This window comes from Falco peregrinus, chromosome 6 (assembly GCF_023634155.1).
Source record: "Falco peregrinus isolate bFalPer1 chromosome 6, bFalPer1.pri, whole genome shotgun sequence".
Lineage (NCBI taxonomy): Eukaryota > Metazoa > Chordata > Aves > Falconiformes > Falconidae > Falco > Falco peregrinus.
Genome location: NC_073726.1, coordinates 14,052,501 through 14,075,000, shown reverse-complemented (window position 1 = coordinate 14,075,000; position 22,500 = coordinate 14,052,501). Strand labels below are relative to the sequence as shown.

Sequence of the window (22,500 nt, the reverse complement as noted above, 5' to 3'; positions counted from 1 at the left end):
TTGTGTCCATGTGTTAAGATGATGGACAGTATTTGCTGATTCAAGCTTATCTAAGCTTTTAACAGGAAAATCTTGGATCAACTCAACCTGCTTGAGCCAACAATCTTGTAACTGCCTGAATCTGAGGAATGGTTTCACAGTAATAAACAAACACAAGTAGTTTATAGAACTCTGTTGAAGAAAAGAAAAACTTTCTGTATTAACACATTCATGTCCACTTTTTAAAATGGCTCTAAATAATTTTTAAAAGTCTTAATCCATCCTTTTCTTGTATCACTGGACAGAAACTTAGTTAAAAAGAATGGCATATGCCAAACCACGAGCTCCCTGCTCACCGATGGAGCAGAAACATGTTTGCTGCTCAGATTATGTTTTCTGCTCCTGGTAGTTCTGAAAAATTCACATATGGCCCTCAACTTCTCACTTACCATCTATTTCCCTCTGTTTTCTGATTTATAAAATAGTTGTTCTTGTGATATTACAGTAATTACTCCAGAGCAGTCTTTGGGGGCTAGAAGAGTTGCCTCAGTAGGTCTAGGATGACTCAGAGTGTAACTGACTGGGGTATCCTCTAGCCCGTTGAAACAGGGGGCCAGGGCAAACCATGCTGCATGTCCCCCTTCCCCTCTTCCTCCTCTCCTTCCATGGCAGCCTTGACATGCTGATCTCAGCATTATGTCAATGAGTGCTTCAGGGAGATCACTGTTGCTTTTTTTTTTTCTTTTTTTTTTCAGAAAGAAAAGGGACAAACACTGACAGAGGAAAGGCAATTAATATGAAAAATAGAGAGTGTATATGGGACAGAAAACAGCCCTTTTATGAAGGTCAGTTCCTTCTGACATCCTTCACTGTCCCTAGATAATATGCTCCTGAGTATGTTGGTTCTTTAACAAACACACCCATGGGGAGGGAAAATAAAAGAAGAGGGAAAGAGGGGACGAGTAGTGAATTTGATAGAAGAATGTGGAGATCGAGAGGTTTTGCCAGTGTTGAAAGAAAAAAGAATAAATTAGAACTTCTCTTCGTGTATTTTAAACAGCTTTGAAGTTTTAATGCGAAGTTGTGCATAGTAAGAAAGACCATTTTCCCCATGGATATCAGCTAACTGATTGCCCCAGGGGCAGAATGGGTGGCAAAAGGAGATGCATGAAAACCCAGTCTTAAACAAGCCATGATTTTATGAGACTTCTCAGCTTCAGAAATGTTTTGAGGTTCATCCATATCACATGTTTTACTGCCTGAACAGTCATGTATACAGAACACAGTATGACTGTAGTGTTTGTGTTTCACTAGGTATGTGGTTTTTGCGCATCCTTTATGTTCTGCAAGTGACAACACACAGTTGGCAAGACAACAAAGATGAAAGGGAACAGGCGGTCTCATCTATCTATGCTATTGGAACTCACTGAATAATTTGTAATGAGTAATTTAGTCTTAAAACGTCACTTTTTTATGTTCCTGACTGTACATTTGTTAATTAGGTAAGAATTACTAGAATCAATAAATATATTGCTGGTATACCCCAGCCCAAAATTACAAATAATTAAGACATACATCTCCTTCTTCACTGACATGAGTTTCTTTTCCCAGATGCCAGTCTGTTTAGTTTGGTCTGCTTACCACCCCTGCACGGTAGCAGTGTTGGTGGCAGTTTTCACAACTGATAGAAGTTAGAACAACCTGGAGGCTGCGCTAAATCATACCAGGACACAAACAGGATTGAAAAATCCCCAGGATTAAGTTTAGGTAGAAAGAATGTCGAAAAGACTTTATCACTTTCCTCCCCAGGTGAAATAACAGGCATTCAGAGGCACACGATCTGGCTGCAACTCACTTCATTAATCAAATCAATGTGAATTTTAAATTTCAAATACAATATCTGAATATACAATTTTAAAATGGTGCTGGTGGAGTTTCCAGCATTTGAATTACAAATTTGCTTTTTGCTAATCCATTCCCTAACAGAGATCAAACACTTGAAAATTCATGAAAAGCAAACATGAAAGGGTCACAAACATGGTCAAATGTTACCTGGCTGTTTAATTCAAATGGATACTCAAAGAAAATGTTTCCAATATTTGTTCAGCCCTTTCTTTCTAGTTAGCTTAAAAAATTAAAGTTAAATGGCAGACTAATACTATGTGCAAATCAAGAAAAAGAATCAAGGAGACTGGAAGACAGAAATACAGAAGAAGATCATAAAGAGAGATGGGCACATCTGGAGTCATATTGGATACCAGACTGAGCCTGTGGATGCTCACACTCATAGCTGGGATTTAACCTCTGCTAAAAATAGCTGTAAAATCTGGAAACAAGTTTAAATTTGGAATATTTCTGTCATTCATCACGACTGTGATAACCGGTTCTGTTGTATACACATTGCCAGAAAAATATATTAATATCCCAAAGTCCACCTACATTTTGAGCCAGTAGTCAAAGTTTAGCAATTTGGGTACACATTTCCTTTCTATTTCACTGTTGCAAGTGCTATTGACAGCAAAGTCAAATATGCCTTTAGCAAAAAGGAAAGAAATAATGGGATTCTTGTTTCTAAAGTTCTGCCTAGTCACATTCAGCACATATTTTATTTTCCTGCCTTACAATGATCTACAAACAGAACCATCTCATTTCAGTTTTTCACACATTTTCTTTGTGTGGATCTCACTGAAATAGGCAAGCTGTCAGTGACAAAGCTTAGTATCAATCTCGTATTAAGTTGAGAAATGGGAATTACAAAAGGAAAAAAGCTAGCAGCCACAATCAGTACTGTAGCTACAAACAACTTTTTTCACTTCACCAACCAAACTTATACTAGAGGGATGATCTATGATGCTACCTGTCACTGATGTTATTGCTGTTTCTGAAGACACATTGTTTTACATAATGGGCAAGTTCTTATGGGGGAAAAAAAGAACCACAAGGAGGGTAAAGTTTGCCAGAAGAAAACCCAATTCTTCCATCCTTATAAATGCCATGAACTCCTGTCATGCCACAATTGTCTTATAAATCTAAGCACTGCTCATACAAGCTCACCCACTTCAAGTCATGTTTAGAAGAACCTTTTCATTCAACAGCAACTTGCTTTTTGCAGGTGCACAACTATTACCTCACTACAAGATCAAGCAAAATGGAGAAAAGGGAAGGTGGTCCTGTCTCATGCCCAGTGTGCTTTCTTCAGTTTGTAGAGACCTCAGCCTATAACCCAGTTGGGAGCTCCCCACAACTCCTGCAGTCTACCATTTAGTCTAGCAAGCAGTGCTGTTGAACTTGGTCACTCTGTTATAAGGAAGACATTGTAGCTGTTAAAGATGGGTATAATAGGATTTTTGAAAAAGGAAGACTAGTTTGGGGATTTTTTAGCTTTATTGTTGTCCATGAAAGAGTATGAAAAAGTATGAAAAGACATGTAAGTATGATGGATCAATGAAGGTAGCTTGCTCAAAGAATTCAAAACGATGGTTGCCAGATACGTAAAGTTGGAAGATCTCCCTAGAGATTCTGAAAGAAAAAAAAAAATGACAAAGCAAAGCAGGATTGATTAATTTCTGACACTCAAGTTAGAGGAAGAGTTGTTTGAGTCATCGTGGAATAAAGAAGGTTTCTAGGTTGTTCTCTTTCACATTTCTTGTTTTCATGTTTCTTCCATCCTCCTTCTTGCTGATACGCTTAAATAAAATAAGAACTTTTTTGAGTAGAGGGTTCAATTTTGTTTGATGAGATGGTTACGTCACAAAGAGGGCACTTTTCTAGAGGGAAAAGCAGGAAAGCTTTGAGGGAAAAGGAGATGATGTAACGGCTGATGGTGTTCTGTCAGGGTGAAAGTTGTGGACCCATGTGGAGTGAGCTGAAGATTGCCAGCGCTCTGAAGGGTGAGCTGCAGCAGCAATATCGTTTAACAGGATCCTTGTTTTGTTGCTTCTTTTCTTCTGGCTGGAGGATTACATAGGCTACCTCTTTGTCCCACTTTCTCTCTCTTAGACTAATTAGAGTAAGAAAAGGAAGAAACTGGTCTCAAAGAGCTTTATTTTGATTTCTTTCCCTTCGGCATATGCAGCTTATTCAGCCGAGGTGTTCTAGATGATGGGACACACATTTGCTGAGCCAACATATGTGACTAATTTTACATTCTTCTTCCTTCTGCCACGGAAATGATAAATCAGGAACTGGGTAAGTTTCAGTGTAGCTAACAGGATAGGTAGGCTCCTTTTACTCCACGCTATGGCTGAATGTTGGAAATAGTAGAGTTAAACTAAAACTAAGTCATTTAGAAGAGGCTAGGTTATCTAAACTAAATCCCATTAATAACTTACAAAGTTCTGTAGTTGTTTAAAAGCTAAGCTAGCTGTTACGGCTCAGAGTAGCTGCCTTTTATTCTCCACTAACACTGAACAGCAGGAGAGGACCTCCAGAGGTCCCTTCCAACATATATTAATCTGTGATTCTATAAAGGGAGCTTAGACAAGTTTAAATCATACGCCAAACTTAGTTTACTAAAGTCATGTGAGATGAATCTTCCCTGACAGACTGACACAATGCCTGCTTCGTGCTTCTTTTTGGGTGAGGAGTGGGTTGCAGGTATTTTGTAGACTGGAGACTGAAAGAAATCTTACGATTTTCCAAAGGCTCAACAGCAATGTCACCCAGTCACTCTGCCTGTCAGCTCCCTGCTAGAGTCATTGGACATCCCTGCTGCGCATCAGTCACGCGACAGTCAAGTCTTCTCTGTTCTTTTTATTCAAAGAGTGCCAAATTCTCTTCAAACTATTTTCTTGTAAATTTATATGTACATTATTGCATAGTTTACACACATCAGTATAACTTTTCTTGTATTTCTTTGAGAAGTTAGGACGCATTTTTCAAATTCCTACTTATGCCATCTTTGGCCTATTTGGTGTTTGCCGAAATGTGGTAGGAAGGGCTCCAAAAGCAAAATTCCAGCAAGATCTGCAAAGCAATCACTCCAGGATAAAGTAACTATTTGTGTAAATTATCTGTATGTAACAGCTATAAGACGTACAGGAATGGGTTATTTGTACTGAGTTACCATAATCTGCCATACTATTTTATTTTTTTTTAAAGAAAGACAGTTAATTGTGATCTACTGATTGTCTTTGTTCCACAGAAAGAAATTTAATTACCTTTGGAAAATGTAGTTAATAATAAATATTTTATTACAACTGCACAACATTAATTACAATGCAATAAAAAGAAGTCTAGTTCCATTTGGAATGTGAAGTGGTCTTAGCGAGTTCATAGGACCTCTAAGAAAGGTAAGGGTACAACAGGCAGGTCGGAAAGCTCCTTCACAGGCTGGAAAACTCACTTGTGCCAGCATCTAGCCTCATGAGAAGTATGGAAGCCTCTGGGATTTTCAATAGCTTGTTTGGTGGCCTGTGGTCAAAGGTTCCCAGGTTCCCTGAACCTCCTGGGAAGCTGGGGAGGGGCTAACTGCCTCGAGCTTCAGGACTTCCAGTGATCTTTAGATGCCATGAGGCACATTCAATTTGGTACCCAAATCTGCGGGAGGTATGCATTGCTAATAGTGTTTGGTTCCTTCAAGCTTGTTATGCTGAAACCAATTCAAAGCTTACAAGTAAGGTTTCTTTCTTCCAAAAAGTGTTCTACTGATGATAGCGTCTCATGACCACCGGTTGTTTTACACATTTGAATGCTTAAAAAAAAAATAATCTGTCATTGCATTTCTACTGATAGAGACGCTTGCACAAAAAATGCTCCTGAGATCACTGACATATTTCACATAACACTGTTTACCACTGCTTAAGGGAGACTGTAAAAGTCCTGTCAAAACCATGATGAATACAGCACACAAGCACTCAGTTACTGACACAACTGCCCCTGCTGGAATTCCATACCTCAGAGGAGCAAAGAGAAATATATTTTAAAATAGTAACTTTAGCTAATGAACCTACGGTTTGATAGATAGTTACAAATCTTAGCATCAGAGATTGCAGCCACACTGCAGAACAGGGATTTTCTGAAGGATCCACACAGAATTCACAGCAGATGAGAATAAGAGGGAAGCAAGAAGTACAGACTATGGCTTTGTGACACCAAAATTATAACAACATATTCACATGTATGAACTGCCTGCGCTGGCAAGTGCCCACACTTTATTCATTACTAGAATGTCACTAGTGATTTTATGTGGGGGTAAAGATGGAGCTCAAACACTGACAAATCCTCTCTTTTTTGGTAAAGACACTGAAATACCATAGCCACATTTCCATCATTTCCATACATTTACTTCACTGGACACACTTTTTCTCCAGCCTTTGCATGAACAGCTTAGCCTGGCTCTCCTGGGGTCTGCTCATGTGGACAAAAGAAGGCACAAAAAGTATTGGAGTTGATATGTGTTGGCTGTTGAGACATCATTTACTCTTGTTTGAGAATTTGTTAAGGGTATTTTCCTTTCCAGAGCCATCATCTGGAAACAAACAAAGAAGCTTCTATGCACTGAACTAAAATGTGAAAGACCAGAGGCATAATTCTTGAAGGTACTTGACTAGTCCAGCAAGCAATACAGTACAGTTTGTTCAAATAAAAAAGATTTAATTGTAATTAACAATAATTTTAAACTGTAGAAGTAGAAAGGAGAAACTCAATGCATCTTAAATGGAACAGTTCTAAAGCAGAAGCTGGTCACCCCACTGTGCATTTGTATAACACTTATTTACGGCATGCTGCAAGCTGAGTTTACAAATGGCAAGCAGATAGCAAGTAGAGCCAAAGAAAACTGACTTGCCAATATACCACTATGTCAAAAAGTGGGATCAAAATAATGTTCTGTTTTCATCTTCATCATATGGCTTTGTATATGCTGCCTATTATCAAATTTGTCTGTCTCATGTAGGCTTGTGTGTACCTACAAGCATACATATACGTACACCTATTTATATGCATGATCTGCAAAATGAACAACTGAATAAGCAAGGTGTAGGTTTTAAGGAAAATGTAATTTTAAAGTTCCATATGAGCAGTGACCTGAAGGTAAAGATCTAAGTAATATAGTTGAAAATTATATTCATGTAAGTTAAAAACATGCTGTAGGAGCCAGCACCATTATTTCTGTGTGTACACCTACATATTCCTCTATATCAGTACTTCTATCTATACACTGGAGTAGAGAAATATTAGCTAACAATAGATGCATCTAATTGAAATGTGTATGAATGGTATGTACTATGCGCTATCATTTCTTTCTGCAACTAATTTAGAATTCAACGGAATAATATGAAGTCTTTTACTACTTAATTAAACTTTTGTAATGCCTGTTTTACCAAGATGAATAAAATGCATAAATTGTATGAGGTGACATCTAATGCACACAAAAAAGAGAAATGTAAAAAATCAGAACAGTGGGTACATTAAACTGATTCTTAATAATTGAAACCAATTTAATCATTTGAGATTATTTTATTCTAGCTGACGTAATACTGTAGCAGTTTTATTCTAATTATAACCTGTTTCATTTTACTCTGCCTTTCTAGTTAATTATTACAGTCAATTTGTAAAATGACATGGTTCCACATTTGCATAGGTCACTATTAAATAAATGAATAGCTGAAATTACTCTAGCATTGAAGTGTCAACTTTGGTAGAAGTCAAGAGGACTTCAAATGTTCTTCTAACACCCCTTAATGTGTTAATGACCACTATTAAACTGCAATTAAAAGGCCAGAGAAAAAATGCACGAAACAGTTAATAGAAAAATAGCAGACACACAATTAAAACACTTCAGTTTTTGACTGATAGAAAATAAAGTGATACGCTGAAAGAAGTATAGTATGAATCTATGCCTAACACATGACAGAACTGACAGTTTAATGATAACAAATCATAGGCTGCCTTTTTTGGAGCATTACACGTCAGCTTGACATTAACATCAGTAGTAAACAAGACAATGTAATGATTTTGCCTTGTATTTAAATTGCTACCTATTATGGTACTAAATAATAGCTTTAAATAACTTGGTGTCCAGGCTAGTGATGTACTGTGTTTGTATGAGACAGTACTGAAAGATATGTTTAAGTTTTTTGTCATCCTAAATAAAGGATATATGTATGTCTTAGCGGTGCAGCCTACCACGTTTGCATCTGAAACCTTTCCTGAATCCATAACACTGTCATTAGGTTTGTTTGCTCACGAGAGGAACAAGTAGTGATGATCTAGTCCTAACTCAAAGCAGACCAGATTTTTAGGTATCAAGTGGTGTGCGTATAACTCCTAGGCAGCAGCTCAATCAGAGCTATGCTAGAGCTATCGTATTAAACATGTTACTTCAAAAGCACACTTTACTGAAAGGTGAACTGAGTAGTAAGGGGCTGGCACGTGTGATTCCAAAAACTAAATTATGTTCAACATGAAAATCAACATTATGTCTGAAAATTTAAATACATAATGTCAGAAAATTCAAAGCTATGGTTCCCACAGGAATTAAAATTTGACCTCTATGTACATAGGTAGTATTTCCTATTACTGCTACATTTTAATCATTCACATAATCTACATCTCTGCAATCTAGATGAGTTATGTTTGCCATGGGAAATATGACTTCTTGATTTCCTGATTATTATTTGTGTGTTGTGTATGCTCATCCATAAAATTAAATTAGCTTTATGGGTTAAATCCAGTTCTGAGTTACAGCATGTAAAACCATTCTATTTTTAGTGATCTAGTGGATTTAATTATTCCATTAATATAAAAAAACCTTATTTCTTATGCTAAGTAGAACAGAATTGCTACTCTCCCTAAAACTCCATCTGTGATATTGCTTAGCCCATTGTAAATAAGCATTTACTTCTTAGATCAATGGACTAAGGAGCCATTGCTCTTTCTTATCATTATGTCTTTTCACTTATGTGAAATGAGCAAAGAAGGACCAGCACATCAACTTTTCTGCGCTTCCTTTGCACAGATAACATGCATGTTTTAACGCATTCTATAAATCAGTATGAAAACAAAACTGGTCTTTGCTTTCTCCTTATGTTGACTTTATTAAGCAAGTAATGTCAGAAAGCCACACAAATTTGGAGGAAGATTCAAAGACCATGTTGCACATTCTTATACGAGAACAAAATTATGGTTGCAGAGGACTAAGTTTTAAAGGATATTTAGGCATTTAAAAATGTAGATAGCCTCCCAATGGGATTTTCAAAGGTTAGATTATTTTTAAAATCCTGCTAGGCACTGAATGTATTTCTTTGAAGTTCTCATACATGTGTAAGTTCATACATTGGAGAAAAAAATGCACATAATCAATGAAATAATTGGAATAGATTCAACCATATCCATTTCATGTGCACCACAGATTTTCATGTGCTTAAGTCTGTTTGTGTCCAGATCAATGCAACTTCTTTTGCTGTTAAAAATGAGAGATAGTAGTTACATTGTGCAGCTGCAGCACTAAATTGTCCATTATTTATAGCTTCTCTATTTCAAAATATCATTTATTTAAAACATTCAAGGATCTAGTCCTGCTGAGGACTAAACCCCAGCTGAATGTGAATGGGAAAAATTAAAAAGAAAAAAGAGAAAAGATATTTCATCACATTTGCACAGTTCAAAAAAATTGTTAAAAAATATATTTTCCCAGGCTTTTTGTATTACATCAATTTGCCTTTCAGAATCGCAAAGAATAAAAAGCCTCAGTACACTTTTTTTGAGAATATTTTTTGTGCAGATAGTTTGACTGGAACTCGGGTTCACCCGAAATATATATGTATGTAACAACCACGTTATTTCACTTTTATAGGTTCAGTACCTTATCTATTCTTGCGAGCCGCCTCTATGGTCTTTCCCTTTTCAACGGTCCTTAACACCTGTCAGTACGAAGGAGAGCCCAACAGACCCTCTGCTGGTTCTTCTTCCTTGTTGATCCAAACATGAGCCAGTTTACAGCTGGGCTGATGCAGACAGGCAGAGAGACACGAGGACCGTCCTTACATGACCCCAGTCCCCAGTTCTTGCCATCAGAGGAGCGCTCAGCCTGCTCCAGCTGCAGAAGCCCAGGTACAGCAGCAGAGCATCCTATTTACATCAGCTAAAACAATGACATGCACCCACCTGCCCAGACAGCACTGTGTACCACCGCTAGCCAGATCAGGGCAAGAGAAAGAAGCAAGAGTATGTGAAAGCACAGAAAAGTCAAATGGAATAACAAACTTAGGCAAAGGAAGAATAGAGTACAGCATTAGGTGCTCTGCAACAAAAAATATAGTAATATTTGTGAAGCAGAAGAAAGTACAAACGTCGTTTGGGCTTTCTATAGGGAAAAAAATAACTAAAGCACAGAAATTGTGACACGGAGTAACTCCAGAAAAGGGAGAAGATTAAATGATGCCAAATTTAGATATTCCTTTAAAATTATACTCAAAACCATAGCGGTGTTAGTTAATTTAAACACTCTAGTTAACTTGTGATATTTGTAAGCATTTGTAAACCAATCTTTTTTTAAACATCAATTTAGAAAGGCCACGAACCAGTGTTAGTAAGCATGACAGAGTGAGAGAAAATAAGGTTTTTATGTTTGGGGGAAAAAAATATGGACCTATAAACAAATTTAAACGTGCCTGGATTTTTTTCAGTTTTCTTTTAGTTTTCTGAAGTGTTTTGTAAAAACTAAACTAAGCCAAACCAACAAAAAAACCATTCTACCTAGTAATTGCTTTGCAGAATATTTAGGTTGACTTTCGTGGTCATATTGTAAAAGCAGAACTTGATGCAGAACCGAAGATACATATATATATGTATATTTAATTGTAAAGTTGAGAAAAATGTAGATGTATTTAAAGCAGGGATGACAGTTGTTGAGCATTGTGATGTATCATCTTGACATGAATTGAATGAGGTAGATTAGTGACTGACACTAGCAATGTCAGAATTTACACTGCAGCACACACAAACTCTGTGGAAATATACTATTAGCACTCAGAGTAAGCAGCGATGAGTAATGAGATAAAAATTGACAGTGTCAATAGTCATAAGCCCTCACAGTCAAGAATAATGAACTGTACTATGTGTATGTATATTAATATGTGTGTATATCTGTCTGTCTGAAATATATCTATAGTAACTTTAATTACACTAATTTTTGTGAAGCAACAATCCAAAATCATAGCTAAGACAAGGAATCTCAGTGAGGTCTACTTAAAGTCTATGGAGTGTGATTTACTCTATATGTACCTTCACCCCTGTACGTGGTGTAGGCATGCAGTTGACACTACTGCTTACCCTATTTCACGTTGTCAGAATCTGGTCTAACACAGATCCACAGAGTTGTAAGGCAAATACCACATTTTGTAGGACTCCTTTTCTAAATACTGGTTCACTTCTTTAGAGTCAGACCAATAGTAAGTTTTACAGGCACAGGGGAAAGCAGAGATACATATTGTACCATAACAATTAAAGAATATCATGATACAGCGATTAGTCCCGTTTGATTAAATTTGTTTCCAGCCTTGATTGCCTGAGATATATTGGGCAAGTGACTCAAGAAACCAGGTCCAAAGTCCGCATCACTTTGGGGTGCAGTAGTAGCAATGCAGAACTTTCTGCCTCTGGCAGAGGTGGGAACTGCAGACATCTGGCTTTGCTGGAAAACACCTCAGGTGGGATAAGTGTATTCAACAGCTGCATCTCCAGCTCAGCTCTCACATGCTCAGAAGGATACAGGGCCCAAAACAAAGCAAGGAGAAGGTAACTCCATCACACACTACATGCTAGTGAGCGAGAAGAAAGGTGTTCAAAGTTTCCTTTGTGATGGAGAAACCCATTATTGATGGCGTATGTGGGTTAAATCACCTTTTCCTCAGTTTCCCTCTGTAGAAGCCCCTTTTGAAGTAAATCACTTTGACAGTCTCAGAGTAAAATTATTATTTCAATGCCAACTCTGGATAGCCACCAAAATGTTATAAGAATGGGAACTTTGTTAATGGTTCAGTGGATAGATAATTGTCATCTTTTGTCCTGCTTTCTCTCTAATAATGTTTGTATCATCTTGACATGGAATAGATTAGTGACTACCACTAGCAATGTCGGAAATAACACTATGTTGTATCAAAAAATTAAGTAACGTATTTTGCAGTCCATGACATAAACGTGGAGAGATACGTATTTGGCAATAAGCTGTGCTTTTGTCTTCAGTAGCCTGGAGCAGAGGCCCAAGTATGTCCTTCTGGTCCACCCATGGCTCCCAGAGCAACCATTACAGTGCCCCAGGCAGATGGTAGGCAGGACAGATCTTTAAAGATTAATTCCTCTGCATTTATTAAAAAAGGATCTTACACAAGTTTGGTGCCATCTAAAGTTAGCAATTAAAATAGGAAAACAGTGGTGTTTCGTTGCTGTGGAGGGTAGGGAGACAAAACCTTTAAGAAAATAGAAGCTGTCAGAAAAGATAAAAACAAATACAGTGAAATACCAAAGACTAATTGAACTTCACATATGGAAGGAGAGACACAGCAATGTCTCATTTAGATTTCTATTGCCCCTTTTGGAGAGGAAATGAAATAATGGGCATCTGCGTGTTGTATCTGCTGTGATTTTATTTCATTTTCCTTCTTTTTGTTGCTCTATAAAACAAAGTTTCCAGGATGATTTATGTGTCAGGTTTATATTTCCAGTTTTTCTAATGGAGCAATTTTATTTTAAAAGGTAAAATATATTTTTTAACCTACCAGTGACATCATTCTCCACATTGGATCAATTATCTATGCACTGAATAAAGTTTAATTGAACCCTTTTAAATCTGTGCAGCTGTTGTGCAGTGAAATAGGCAGGTGGATTATCTCATTAGTATGAATCTAAATGTTCTGTGGTCTCTGCACATTTTAATGTGTGTGGTGTATATATTTGGTAATAGTTCTTAAGTTGTTAAAAATAAGATAAATGGTACAAGAAAACTTTGATAATAATTTATGTAATATTTGGTTCTTAAATGGGATGAATTAAAGGCATTAAAATGATGAGTGATTTCACAAAACCTATTCCAGCAGATGGACTGAATGAAAGTATTAATTTGAAAACTTCTGACCTATTTTAATTTTATTTTAGGAGCGCTCTGTTTTATGCATTGATGTTACGTTACTATCAGGATTTTAACTGGTTTTCCTTCCAATCAGCTTAGCCAACTTTAATCCTTTTGTAAGGTTTACCAACCTCAAACATTTCTACCTCATCTTTCAGCAATCTATTTTCAAAAGATATTATTTATTCCTAGGACCAAATTCTGACACTGCTTACACAAGTGATTAGGGCATAAAGCTGAAAAAATGGGCCAGGACCACAGCGTGTATAAAATGCTGCAAAGTAACTGCGCTATGTTGGCTTACCCACCTGAGAATGTAGCCCACTGTTTTCAGATCTGAGGGTGGAGGATCAGTGGGAGTTCTGCTTGGGGATGGTGTGTCTCTGACCTACCACTGAACCTACTGATTGCTAATGTCAGGTAGTTCTGAAGTTACTCAGTGAAAAACTGGCCTGGTGAAGATATCCAGGATTTAAAGGTCAGTCCTGTGCCTTTGCTGAAGTCCCATAAAGACAGCAGTTACGTGGGACGAAGAAGGTATGCGTGGCGTTACTGCCAAAGGGGACCCCCCTGTGGGCACTGAGCTGACTCCAGCCTTGCCAGCTCCGAGGAGGTAAAGAAGGTTTCCCTGTCTGCGGGAAACACATCTTTCGTTTGCATGTGGAAAGGAGCATGTTGGTGAGCTCCTGCAGTTCCTGGACACGAGAGCAACCCTTCTTCTGAGGATCACAATGTTTTCTCTTTTGGGTTAGTATTGAAGACCCCCTTCTCATCTTCCTAAAGAGCTGAGTACCAGAAGAAGTTCCCAGGAAGAGAAAAAGAACAATCTTGAGACAAAAAAAAAAAACAAACCAAAAAAAACGGGGGCGGGTGTGTGTGTGTGAAGAAGTCAAAAGCAAAAAGCACAGGGAGAGCAGAAGACACAAACTAGGAGTTACAAATTAATTGAGAGAAGAAAGGGAATGGACACTTACCAATCTGTAAAGTTTTATTTTACTTCACAAGAATATGTAGAAGCTTGACATGTCACATATATGTAGCTCACACCGAAGCCATCGCACCAAATGCCTAGGAGAAGTGGCCGCAGACCATCAGTGTCTTCCATCAGCCCTCATATTCAGCAACATGTAAACTGCTGTCTTGGGATGTGCCATCTCTGCAACTGCATGAGTTGATTCAGGTATGAGAAGCAGTAGTCACACAGAATTTACTGTGTGTAGTATTTATATAAATAGTAGTAGCAGCAGTATTTGAGCAGCAAAGGAAATCAGCCCATGTGGAGCGCGTACTGATAACCTGCTTCCACACATGGAGGCAGCACCACACAGCAGGGCTCACTGGATGCGTTCATGGACTTACATTTCTTACAGCATATTGGGACATTTCAAATTGGTTAATTTAAAACTCGTTATGTTGCCTTTTGTCTTCATGTTCCACTTTGATTTGTACCAGAAACTTCCAAAGTTAAAATAATATTTTGTTGCCTTTCTCCTTGCTTTCCTTCCCTAAGGCTTGAGCTAGAGAAGCAGATTTTCAAGCTCAGGGCTTGTTGTCTGTGACTCAGTGGAGGATAGATAGCACACCCTAACATTACAGAAGTTATAAGCTATCCTGGTATCTAAGAATAACATGGGAACAAATTCCCATAAATATACACGCAAGGAAAAGTGTTAGAAATACATACTGTGCATATATGGTATTTAGCAACAACAATCAGAAGTTCTCAGTAGAAGAACTAGAGATGAATGAAATCACAAAAAGGAACACTTCTCTGTATCTTCAAAACCTTTTTTTTTTTTTTTCCTTTTGCTGTAGTGCTGAAATATTAAACTTGCTTTGGACATCTTGGGCAGCACTTCAGCTGGACCACAGGGAACGGGCATCCTAGGGCATCCTAACCTGGAAGAATCCTCAGCAGCAAGTTTTTAAACAACTGTTAAACACGCTTGTGAGCCTAATAGTAAAGACGTGTTACAGTTAAAGGTTATATTCAGTGCCCTGACCCATCCTTTAGATATCATTCTAATCTTAGGAGGATTAAGCAACAAACGCATAACATGTAAGAACCGTAAAGGTGTGCTTGGGAGGGGTCTATGAAGGAAATACTTAAAGGAATGCCTCGTTGCCAACAGGCACTGCTGCTCCATTTTATGTACCTCCCAACAGCTGACTGCAGAAGCTACTTCAGTTCCAGCTCTGTTGTACGGCCTGGGGGATTAGTGAAAGAGACCACCCTGGAGGTTGTTAAATAGAAAAAATAACGTGCCTGCCAGCTGGGGGCCAATTGATTGCTGCTAGTGTGTGTAAGGCAGTGATGAGGGGGAGGTGGAGAGGTGATGGGATTTGCTCCTGAACAGTTGGTTTTGTGAAGGACTCTCGCTGCCTCAAAGCTGTTGAGGCCCTTGCAATTGTCCTATAGTTTCTCCCTGAGTGGCTGCTAGGTTTTCTTGCTGGAAAAATTTATGGATGTAGCCTAGTCCTGAAGGAAATGTAATTATTAGCAATGAAAGGGTTAGAGGCCTGCTCCTGCCTGGTACTGAGCACCTTTACAACCCACTGCATTTGGCTGCATATAGGATCAAACCCTGTAAGAACTATAAGGACTATAAGGTCCTTTCCCTTATGCGAGAAGGACTTGCAACAAGAGCTTTAGGGTTTTCCTTAAGTATAGTAAAATCGTGCACAGTGCTATTCTGTTCCAGGAAAACAAGATTCTTTAAAAATTATTTGTGGAAATCATCTCTTTTTCTTAAGGCCCCGAGGACATTCGGTAGATATAGCAGTGTGTTTTTCAGTCTTTCTAATTTACAGTTTTGTTTACAAAACCTAAATTAAATCTCTACATGCAAATGAAATGGCTTAGTTATTGCTGCAGGCAGAGGCTAGCAAGTGGGGTCTATCCTACCCTACATGTAAACATGAATAAAAAATATGTGCATGTTTATCTAAATGCAGGGCATTTATCTGGAGTGATAAAATGATAGCTGCTGTTTGATTATACTAATAATATTCAACTCTTTTTTTATACCACTGCTGAGACTGTCAGCACCATTTGCCCAATCAGGGAACTTGAGATACTTAAACAGTAACTTTCTGTGATGCTGAAATTTGATGCATTTTTTCTCTGTTTTCTGTCTTTTGGTTTCTAATCCATGACAGAGTTGTCAATTTTACCAATGACTGCTTGGTTTTGTTAATATCCTTTTGAGGATGGTTTTGTCATAGATATTTTGACAGTCCTGTTAATGCAGCTCCACCAGCTATCCTTTACCCAGAGTCTTGATGAGATGATCAAAGAGTTCTAGAACATTTCTTTTTTTAGCCAACTCTCTGACTTTTACCTCATCACAGTCTGCTCATCAAAATCTCATACACTGGGTACTGGGATAATTTTGGCAGCATATTGGTGGTTTTAGACAGGGGAAAGAAGTATTGCAAGGAAAGTTTTACCCTGTTACTGTAAGCTTGACATAAATCATTGCTGTTGCTGTGTGTTTGTGTCAACCTATTGCAAACAGGCACCCTCAGAGATGGACAGTGCTTGTTGTAGATATTATGGAAAATTTAATTTTGAATTCTTACTGCCTTTGAAATTTCCCAGAGGACAAGATCTGGTCAGAACTGGGAATAAACACTAAGTTTTCCTGACTGCACAGCAACCATGTGAGCAAAGCCTCTGGTCTCCATTTCATAGGATAAAGGCAAAATGCATCTCCCAGTATTTCCAGTCTTAGAAATGGTTAAAGCACTTCACAAATAACTCGTCTTACCTGAATCTCTGCATTTAGCTGCAAACCAAGCATACTGCACAGCAGCAATTTACCTGTTACTGAATATGAGATCCGATGGAAGATGATGTGAGCCACGGAATTTCTTCAGTGCTGTTAACCTTCCCCATTGTTTGTACCAAGTTCTCAAAAATACAGAGATGCTGAAATTCCCTATTTCAGAAAAGGTCCCTACCACAATGGCCTTTGTGGTAAGACAGTCTGATAGCAGCTTAGTTTCTCTGTTTCTATAGTATCTGTACTGACTGGGTGATTTTTAGGCTTGTAAGATTTGCTGCTTTCACACCTGTTGGCCAAGACATTATCCAGTGACCTACATTAATAGAAATGATTGATGCCTGAGATGTTTTAAACCTAGTCTTGTCACTCCTTTACCTTTTGGTACCCTGCCGGTGCAGAACCAGCTTTCTCAGCTGGAGGATGAGGTCAGTTCTTCCTACACCAGACTGCTACCCAAAGCCCTTATCTCCTTCTTGGGTCCCTAGCCTCCCCCCCCCCCCCCCCCCCCCCCCCCCCCCCCCGCCCTGTTGTCCCAGTTAAGAAGCTTCAGCTGCTGGTTGTGTTTTTGTATGCCAGGAGCTGGGTATCATTTTTGTGCATCGCTTGGCCATTTGAGTGTTCTTCATCCTCTGGGGCTGGTGAGGTTTTTGTCATATCCACACATCCAGTCTCACAGAAGTGTCTTGCATGCTTGTGACCATTTCCAGTAATAATATGTGGAAAAGGAATCAGTATAATTATGATACTGATTAATTTGATACTACTGTAAGTGGGAAGATCAGTAAGGATAAGTGTCTTCTACATTGCTACAGATAATTAACAATATCTTAGTGAAATCCAGTGATATTTAGAAATGGTATGTCTTTTGCAGCTATCCAATTCTAAAAAAAAAAATATAGTCTTTGTTGTTGCAGAAGAAAAAGTAATTTTGCCAAATACAAAGAACTGTTTGAGGATGGTGAAATGGCTATAGGTTGCCAAAATCTGCAGCTGGACAGGACATTCTGGAAAGATATCAGCAGGGAATTTAATAATCACAGTTCCCTACAGTCCACCAGCCATCTGATTTTACTTTCTTTGCATTTGTACACATGTTTTTGTTTATTATGTAATGAAAATTTGACACATGTAAACATACTAAGTTAAGTGGGATTTGAAGGTGGGCTTTAGCTGGAGAAATCCCATAAAAATGTCTAAACTCATTTTTTTCTTTCAGGCCAGAGGGTTTTAGAGAGATCAACTTTCTATGTGGCAGCTGGGTTCCCTGTGGTGTTGTATTTTATTTTATGTTTTATAGCATGTAGCTTCTAGATTTAAAAACAAAACACACTATTCACTTCCTGAACAGACCTGCAACTGAATTAAAAAAATATTTGAAATACACATAAATTGGAAAGGAAGGTAGCACAGTATGTGAGACGCCTTTTATTCTCTAAAGGCCAAAGGAGCACAAACACAAATACAGCTTAGCATGGGTGAGATAAGGAAAGGCTTCTTTCACCTGTGTCCCACCAAGAAACACATTGCTGTTCTCTGAGGAGCTGCTCAGTGATCAGTGTGTTCACCACCATCCTGATGATCCTTTCATTCCTCCACCTCAGTCTATCTGTGCTGACTGTACAGAGGCTTCATTGTACAGGGAAGGTGGGTCCCCACATCCTATACAGCTGCTCTGGCTGTGTCCATCTGTCTGTCCACTCTACCCAGGCTCCCAGTCTGCTTACCGTGCTACTTCTGTGTTGGCTCAAAATCTTTGTTTTGGCCTTTAGTCATTGCTAGCTGAGACCAGCTTTACTCGGCCATCCTGGCTTAATGGTTGGACGTGATGACTTCAGAGGTCTTTTCCAGCCTAAATGATTCTGTGATTCTATGATTCTGTCTGCCTCCATGACCCACCCCACATACTTCCAGACTTCTAGGGCTCTGCAGATTCCACAGCTTGACAGATTGAGAAGGTTCGACTGAAATTAATATATGTGGAAATTCAAACTAAGCAATATCTGAAAGTCTTCACAGCAACATGGATAGCTCTTGCCATTAACTAAGTATATATCCATAACTGACACATTAATGATGTAATGAAAAGGTGTTCTAAGGAAATAATCTTTTAACAAAGAAAATTCAGTGAAATCCAGTAGAGAACTTGAACTATATTTGTTTGATTTGCTTATATACACCATGGGAATTAAGATGAAATCAGGAAATCAGGATTTTCAAGGTGGAAATGCTTTTGGGGAAGAGATGGTGATGGCAACCCTCAGCAATATCAGAAGCAGCTTCTGGAGTTGCCCTTCAAATGGGAGCTGCTGATCAAACAGGCACCTGAGGCAGCCTAGATTTCCTCTTAGTTATTCTAGCTTCATCCAGTGGATTTCGTTGAAGTCCTTGCTACAAACTGAAGTTTCTTTTCCCTTTCCCCTCTGTTTCCACTAGAAAACCTAGAAGGGACATACATCCCTTGAGTGAACCCCTGTTTCACGTGTCAAGCTAACCCAGGAACGTGTAATCTGCACATCTCTCCTCCATCTTCACCACATCATGCTTCTAAATTTGAATCCTGGATGGGTCACATAAAGTGAAACAGTTGGGAGATTTACTGTAATCACATGCTGACATTTTCCCACATCACTAACCTACCACATGATTTAACAGGATTGTCAGCTCCTGCTTGAAGGAGGGTCAGGGCAGAAATAGCAAGGGTGTTGTAAGATGGCATGAAGGCCTCCTGACAGCACAGCCTGGGAAGCTTGTGTATTATTTGCTGTAGTCCCATCTTTTAAAAAAGCTCCTGAGGCTGTCATTTTGATATTAGCAAAAAAGTAATTTACACTTTACAAGACACCCAAACCCATAAATCTTAAAAGGCACTTCTGTTTTGAGCCTGGAAATTAAAAAGCATTAGGCCTAGTTCACCAAATGTTTGTTCGGAGAGTCTCCGACTTTAAAGTGGGAACGTAGAAATTATGTTTTCTGGCAAAACTATTCTTTTTACTATTAATAAGTGGTTTTTTTCCTCTCTTCATTCATAAAAGCAAATCTACAGAGCACTTAAGAATCCAGAATATTTTGCTAAAATATTATAGAGACATTTAGTGCAATCTCCTCACTTTCTTTCCTTGTCTTTCTCCATCTCTTACACTATCCTTCTTTCTCACTCTGTATATCTTTTAGTTACTAAACCGTGCCTGTGACATGAAACTGCTCCTCCACTGCCAAGAAAGTGAGAGTAAAGGTAATAGGTGCCTTTTTCATAAAACCAAATCCAATCTATCTCACATAGTTTGCTCCTCTAACCCTAAGTACTGAAACAGACTGGGGGCAGCCAGAGGATGGGAGGAGAGAACTCAGCATGAATGAATTTGATGATACTGTGCTCACTTCAAACTTCAGATTAAATATATATATATATAAATCAAAATATGCTTTCTTTTGGTTTTGCTTGAGACACTGTGCAAATATCAAGCAAAGGGTTACTTTTGGCTTTGATTTTGCATTTTGTTGTGATTCATTAATTTTCAGACAGTTGGAGAAACTATGTTCACACTTTATGGGATTTGTTCGGGCACTTGCACTGGTATGGTAATGCAGGCACACTCTAAAGACATTGGCACTCTCATCTCTCATGGTCTCACTAAAAAGGCTGTGGTAGGAAAGAAGCTGTGTTGGCCTCTGTGATATAGATAGAGTGTGATAAAATTGATTAGGTAGTAATGCAATATGTTACTGTTAAAAAAAAAGTACATGTATCCCTGAAAAAGCATTTCTTTAATGACCAATAGCAGAGGAAGGATGTGAAACCAACGCATACGGAAGATCATCCTAGTTAGTGGTTTTGGAGAGAAAAGGACACATAATAGTTTGCCATACTCTTACCTAGTAACACCTTTTGTGAATTCTCAGGCTGCAAGATAATTGCTCTCTTGGCAACATCATTTTCATCTTCCATTTTGAGCAGCTCACATAATCTTCTGTCCAGTCTGGATATATTTATAACCTTTCTGTGCTCAGTAACAAATTCATATCCATACTTCCCAGGTGGAAAAATCTGGGTATTTTCTTTTCTAAACCATGGAGAAAAGCAGCTTTCAAAGCACTTGCTTTCCTTCTTGACTAGGGACACTCGGTCCCAAGTTTTGTCTTCATTCTCCAGCCTCCACCAGGAACCAGCAGATAAGTCATTTTGGAAAAGGTCACATCAACACGTTTAGTTATTTGTGTTTTTCTGCAGATGGAAGTTTCCTTAGAAGGAAAACTACAAAACACCATCCCAAGCTGGGGCTCATCATCAGGAAGGCCTCAAAGCAAAGCTAAACACCCAGGCAGAATGCATGAGGATGTTATTATCTTTAAAAATGGAAATTTAAGCTGATGATGACCTATTAAGAAAGAAAATTGAAACTGTCAGAGCAGGAAGTGATAGGGAAATAGACATAAACCCCTTTCTATTGTGATACCTACTATAACATACAGATCCCTTGATCTCTCTGCAATCACACTTTCAGGAGAAGGGCTACTTCGTGGAACTAGTAGGACAGTCAGCTCAAAGAGATTCACTGATGCAGGAGCTCATCTAGCCAAGTCAAATGACTGGGTTAATTTAAAAACAAATGAAAACCCCCATATAATTTTATGATCATTAATAATATTTCCTAATACTAACCCTGTCTTGTGCTTTGGGATGCAAACTGATTACTGCAGGGCCAGGAAAATCATTCTCTCCTTTACTTGGTTGGATGGATGCATTATTATTTTGTTCATCTTTCTTTAATCCCTCATTCCACTACTACAGTCAGGATACACAACTTGATGGACTAATGGTGTGATCCAATATGGAAAATCCTGTATTGTCATGTAATTATAATTCTTTTTTTTTATTTTGTTCTCCTTCCTTACCTTCTAGGACATTAGAATTTTCTTCTTTTTTACTCTTAATCCTCTCAATCCTCTCTTTCAAACTCACCACTCCCTGAAACCTTCTCTCCCGTTTCCTTATTACTCTGTTGTTATTCCCCAGCTTTGTTCTCCCTTTCAGTTATCCTACTCTCTCCACGTAATTCTTTCACCCTCATTTTGCCTTCTTGCTCTCTTCTGCTGGCCAGTGGGAAGGATGCGATGGGTTAGGCAGGGCACAGAAACTCTTACATTTAAACACAGAATCAAGCTGATTTCCAGTTTTAAAATATTTATCTTAGTATTTTAGTTGCTTGCACATTTACGGTTACATTTCCCTGTCTTTTTTGTTCTGATGAGCTCCACACAGATTCTGTGTGCTAGTGCCTGACGTATGAGGAAAGACAAGACTCTGTCTAAACTCTTTTCCTGGCTTTGGCATGGGTCTTTCTTCTGGGTGGCAGCAGGAACCTGGAAGCAGGATATTCATTCATGTTTCCTCTGCAAAAATCCTCCGTCGTCACTGTTAGCTTCCTTCCTCCCATTTGCATGCCAACAACTAAACCTTACTGGACTCAAACTACCAGCACAGTGCATGAAGCTACTTTCTATTTGCTTTTTATCCTCATTCCTCATTCAGCAGTTTGGCCTCTTCTCCTTCTAGTGCTGAATCTTTATACATTGGAGATAGAGGAGGGAGAGAGTAGACTAGTATTTTATCTGTTTTTGTGATTTTTGCTGTGGGGAGAGGTTAGATTATTTTTTTCTATTTTC

General features: G+C 38.5%; 1 long non-coding RNA gene across 2 annotated transcripts in view; it reads right to left on the bottom strand.

Annotated features, from left to right (window-relative positions):
* Positions 1-22,500, bottom strand: part of LOC114013600 (uncharacterized) — a 54,987-nt gene that overhangs the window by 25,891 nt on the left and 6,596 nt on the right. The window contains exon 3 of one of the 2 annotated variants that reach the window (XR_003556668.2): positions 20,583-21,212. The exons of the other annotated variant lie outside the window; for it this stretch is intronic. This is a non-coding gene — a long non-coding RNA (uncharacterized LOC114013600). Of the gene's footprint in view, positions 1-20,582; positions 21,213-22,500 lie in introns of those variants that run through there. 2 annotated transcript variants of the gene reach the window in all.